The sequence below is a fragment of the Psammomys obesus genome, unplaced genomic scaffold (assembly GCF_907164565.1).
Source record: "Psammomys obesus unplaced genomic scaffold, mPsaObe1.curated_primary_1811, whole genome shotgun sequence".
NCBI lineage: Eukaryota > Metazoa > Chordata > Mammalia > Rodentia > Muridae > Psammomys > Psammomys obesus.
The window spans coordinates 5,824,739-5,830,738 of NW_026596143.1; positions in this window are offsets into that span (position 1 = coordinate 5,824,739).

Consider the following 6,000-nt stretch of genomic DNA (forward strand, 5'->3'; position numbering starts at 1 on the left):
TGATAGGGGAGATTGTGAGTGGGTTGAGACAGGAAGTATGTGAGAATTTTCTGTCACTTCTTGTTTGTTCTTCTGTGATCTTAGACTACAAAGCAGAAAAAAAAAACCACTTAAGTGAAAAGCAAACTCCATGTGTGCACAGAAGTTACTAGATAGATGGTAATTCGTATTCACTGGTTCCAGGTCAGGTGTGATAGGGAATCCTACTCTGACAAAACTGTGAAAGAGGGAGAGCCTTTGAAGAGTAAAGCGACAAGAAGAGAGAAATTCCTTCAAACCTGTTTCCCTTCTGGCTAAATTGAGCTTCTTTGGGAAAACACCCAGAAGGCGGGCCAATGGAGGCGTTCATGCATACAGCTGGCATAGCTGAGCTGTGAGTATCCCAGGTGGTACTCACAGGAACTGTGCTAGAGTGGGGACCACGTGTTCTATAATTTGTACTCCCCTGCCCCCTTTTCTTTTCTCTGTAGCCCTGGCTGTCCTGAAACTCTATCTGTAGACTGGGCTGGCCTTGAGATCACAGATCTGTGTGCCTCTGCCTCCAGAGTGCTGGGATTACAGGTGTGCAAAATCACCACCCAGATTATAATTTCTACCTTTATGCATGGAATTTCGAGCTCCCAGCAAGTTCTCCTGAGTCAAGTTGCCTCATCCCTCCTGGCAGTGTGGCTAACAGTTCAGTGCCTCCAGTGATGGCTCACAGTGAACACAGCAGGTTGGAAGCCCTTTGCTTGGACACTGTAATAGTTTGGTTCGTCAGAAATCAGTCTGTACTCACATAGCCAACCGGCTTCTGTCAGAAGTGCCAGAACAAGAGTGGAGAAAAGACCATCAATGAAGAGTGTAAGGAAAACTGTATGTGGAAGGATGGAACTAAATCTTTATCGTTACTGCCAAACCCAATCTCGCCAAACCCAATCTCACCAAACCCAATCTCAACTCCAAGTGAATCAAACATCAAATCTTAAACCTGAAATAAACAAAACAAAACTAGCTGTGGCAGTTCAACACTTATGATTTTAGTGTTTAAGCCACACTTTTGGGAGGCTGAGTGGGAAAATCACTGTGAATGCTAGGCTCTCCAGCCTGGGCTACTGGGTGGGACCCCTGTCAGAAAAACAAAACCAAACTAACAACAAAACAAAAACCCCACAACACAGCACAAATCCTAGAACTATACTAGTCCTGCTGCTGCTGCTGTTACCATAAGAAAACACAAGCGGAACACTTCAAGACATTGGTATAGACAGTTCTTCTTTAAATGAAACCTCAAAGGCACAGACCACAGAAGCAAAATCATACCTCTGGATTATATCAAACTAAGAGGTTTTTGCAGAGCAAAGGAAAGAGTAGATTTAAAAGATAGCCTGGTCAACAGTGAGTTAGTTCCAGGATAGTCAGGAACTGCACAGAGAGACAGTCTCCAAAACAAACAACAGAAGGTCATCTACTGCATCTTCTGGGTTATAAACCGCCCTGCCCTATGGCCTAATGTCTTACCCAGACACACGGTATCCCTGGTCCCTTGATCCTAAACTGTCCCCATCAGCCTACCTTCCCAATGTTCTCTTATTGCCGGTCTACATTTGCTGTGTCTTAGTTTGTTGCCAGTGGTTTGTAGCCTTTATGTATCCTGGGGTTTCACCTCTGGTTTGACAGACAAATCTCCAAGCAAATACCCTGTCAGCCTCTGAAGCCAACTGGGAGAAGGTGGCTGGCACTATGAGTTTCTTCGTTTGAGAGCTTGGAGAGAAGCCCAGCCCTGTCCCAGGGAAGCAGGGCTCACAGCCAGTCTGGTGTTTTGCTGACAGGCAAAGCCTGAGCCTCCACCCTGCCCAGGTAACTTTCCCTGGAACAGTCTGTGGTTGATAGATACAGAGATTAAATTTAGCCCCTCCTCCCTGACTCCTAGAGTTTATTCACAAACTAGGTCAAAGCTAGGTGAGTTCACAGTCTCGGCCTATTACCTTGAAAGAGTTTGACGGAAGTTTTTAATCCTGGGTGAGGCCGATGATCAATCCTAGCCTGGAGAGGGTGCATCCAGAGGGTGAACAAAAATATTAACCTTGAGAGGAAGCACAGTTAGCTCCTGGAATATCTCAGTCCAGGCCAGGAGGGTCCTTCGAGAGACACTAATCCTCACCCCTGCCAGGCTTCTTGACCATTGCACCCAGGGAGAGAAGGGGTCCTCCTCCTCGCTTTTATTAAAGTTAAGGACTTGTATGTCCCAAGATTTGTCACCTAGGGAATAAGAGGGAGTGAAGCTAAACTGGATACTCAGGCATTGGCTCATTCCATTTTCCTTTGGTAACACCTGCCTGGTATAAAAATCTCCTGGCTACCAAGCCAGAAGAGGTTTGGTAGGTTTCACACAGGTGAATAATCACCTCAAAAATACCACAGCTGTAAGGAAGCCAGGTGAATGTCAAGGTCAGTGACTTTCACCGCCTCTTTTTTGTTTCCTTCTTCCTTTTTCTTTCTTTTTCAGACTTTTCAGATGTAGGAGACAAACAGCTTTATTAAAGATTCCACAAAATTTTGGCAAACGTTTTAAAACGTATTTGTAAGCATTATGCTTCCCTTCTCAGCTGGCAGCACTTTTTAAAAATACAATACAAGACAACCATCTGGAACTAACATTAGTTTGAGATCCTTACATATCTGACTGCAAAATGTATGTTCCCATATGCTAAAATTAGTGATATCTCTAGTTCTCGGATAAATTCCATGGCAGGAAGTTCCTGCTGTTGGATGAGTTATGGTATGTTGTAGGTAAATACATCTACTCTTTTTCAAGACATATTTTTATTATTTTCATTTGTGTGTGTGTGTGTGTTTAAACAATACTGTGTGTGCCTGTGGAGGCCAGACAAGAGCACCAGGTACCCTAGAGTTAGAGTTGCAGGAGGTTGTGAGCAATCTGATGTGTGCTGGGAATCAAACTGGAATCCTCTGGCAAAGCAGCAAGAACTTTGAATTGCTGTATTGTCTCTCTAGCCCCAATATCTGTTCGTTTTTATATTCATGGTGCCTGCAATTCAGAAGAAAATAATATTTCGGCACACATATGTAGAACAATTTTAATTCAGAATAGGGCTGCTCTGGCAAGACATTACATCCAAAGATTTAGGTTTGTGTGATCTATCCGGAATACAGACACACCTTTAATCTCAGGAGACAGAGGCAAGCAAGACTCTGAGCTCAAGGCCAGCCTGGTATAGAGCAAGCTTCAGGTAAAGAAAAGCTTAGGTCCAGTCATGGTGGTACATGCCTTTAATCCTAGCACTCAGGAGACAGAAGCATGCAGATCTTTGAGTTCTAATCAGTTCTGCTCAGGCCGTTTGGTTGGGTCAATGAGTTGAGTGGCAGTGCGGTAGAGTTGAGTTCCTGTCAGTTCAGTTCATGGAATTCAGAGTCAGTTTTACCGGGTGAGTTTTATTAAGACAAGTGAAAGAGAGATCAAGCTAGATACAGGTGAAGACAGATGAGCCAGAGAATGAGAAGGAACCAGAAAATTAGAACAGATTGCTAAAGTTAGTTTGAAGCCAAGAAGAATAAGTCAGTCAGAAGCTGAGAGAAGCCATTTTGAATCTGTCAACATGGAGCGAAGTTTGAGCCAGAACAGCTGAATTAAACCTGGCACCCAAAGTTCAGGAAGAACAAGAAAGGTTGAGCTTATTCAGCAGTAAGTCTCAGAGGCTAAACACATACTAGGCCTAGATTAGATTACACAGAGGCTAGAAGCTTTCAGAACCATGGCTAGGTTAGTAGACAGAGGCAGTAAGCCTCTGAAATGACAATTAAATCAGGTGAATAAAAGTAGCTTTAACATTCATGTCAAGTAGATATTAGCCTCTTCCTTATTTGCACAGTTCTATAATGTATTTTTTGAAGAGAGATGTGCAGATATGCTAAGTCAATGATTTTTGTTTCCCTTTGTTGAGCTAGGGATTGAACTCAGAATTTGGCACATGTGAGGTAAGTGTCTTACCAGGAAGATGTACCCCTAACCCTGAGCCCTCGTATTTCAAATAGCTTTTACTATGAGAACAGATAAGGGAATCCATTATGATTCAAAGTTCTGCTTTTGTCTTATACATGCAGGTTTTGTTTTGATGTTTTTATTATAAGAGATTGAAAACTCATGTCTGCTAAGGACAAATGCTGCCACCACTGAGGTATATCAGCCCTTGCCATTTATTTTCAAACACAAGTTTCTGTGCCAAAGATAAACTTGTAAACTAGCAATCATATCCAGTCCTTCACTTTAAAAAACAGAAGAAATAAGTAACTAGAAGGCAAAGATATATATATATATATATATATATATATATATATATATATATGCCAGATGTGGCACAGGCAAGATGGCAGAGTGGGCAGAGTCCCTTGCACATGGCCTGACAATCTTAGTTCAATCCTAGGATTCAACAGAGAACCAAAGCCTAAGACTTTTGCTTTTTCTTCCATACACACACAAACTAAAAGCCACATGTTATCACTCTCCACTGTCATTCTCCATTCATTGGGAGGTTGGATCTTGGCAACCCCAGGTTCTGGGCTCCGTTTCTTTGTTTCTCTTAGGAGGGCTTAGGTTGCTTGAAGGCGAGGCCCATGTGTTCTAGGCCTGGGTGTGGAACAGGTTTTCCACAGAGTGTTACAGTTTAGCTCCTTTAGAATGAGATTTTGCCAGTGGCAATTGGAACGCCCAAGTTTCAAAGAGGCAGGCCTGGGTGAGGCCCAGGCCCAGTGGATGGGAGGGCAGGCCCGGCGGGGGATAAGTGACAAATCTCAGGTGGTCATGGTGGAAGGCTGACGGTATCACAGAGCACACAACCAGCAAGCATGTTTATTTGAAATCAGGGATTTATAAATCTTTGGGTAGTGGAAGGGATTTTTGAGGGTGAATGTGTTTGATTCTCCAGGGTTAAGGGGTCAGAAATACTTGATTTACATGTAGTGGTACCATGCCTCATTTTTCCATGCAGTAGCATGGTCCTATTACAAGAAGGAGAACACAACACTTAATTATCCTTTGGGTGGTATAATCTCCAAGTACAATTGAAAGTCACTGCTTAAAACTAAGATCTCCTTAGCAGGGTGGGGAATTTCTAGGAATTCCTAGATGCTTGCTGGATGTTTTTGTTTGTTGTTTGTTTTGTTATTGTTGTCTTGTTTGTTTGTCTTTAATCGGGAAAGGGTCCTGCCTGTAATCTGGGGGCCATGTGACACTCCTTACAAAATCTGGGGTCACTCAGAACAGGGGAGACTTTCAGAGCCTCGCTAAGAAAAGGGAGTCTACCATCATAGACCAAGTGCAAACAAACATCTATGTAGAGTTTTCAGACTTCAACCTAATCCAGCAAAGCTCCACAAAGTGTGTTGTCTCGATACTTGGAAAGTGATGGCAAGAGGATCCGTGATTCAGGGCCAACCTTGGCTCTATACAAGGAAAAGTCTCTCCCTTCCCTCTTGGTTTCCTTTTCCTTGGGTTAGAACACAGGACATGTGACTGGCATGTATCTGCTGCAACAAACCAACAAACAAAACCAATCTATTGCAAGAAAGATTGAAATGACTGAGGACACAACCAAGGAACAAGAAATCTGCTTACCTATGTAGCTTCATAAAGCAAAGCTACCTCCATGCCCTGCACCTTCCTCCTTGTTTGCAATTGTTCGTGAGACAAAAATAAAGTGCATTGTTTGAGCTCCCTAATAATTCCACACGTCTGTGCTGCAGTAGCTGTATCATTTAGTTACTGCTAAGCAGCAAATGACTCCAAAATTTAGTGGCTTAAAACAAATATTTGAGGCTGGTGAGGTGGCTCAGTGAATGAGGGCACTCGTGGCTAAGCCTATGACCTAAATTTGATTCCTGGAACCCACAGGGTGGAAGCAAGAACCAAGTCCACTGTTTGTCTTCTGAGCTCCTGGCCCCACCCTCAACAAATTATCTATCTATCTATCTATCTATCTATCTATCTATCTATCTATCTAT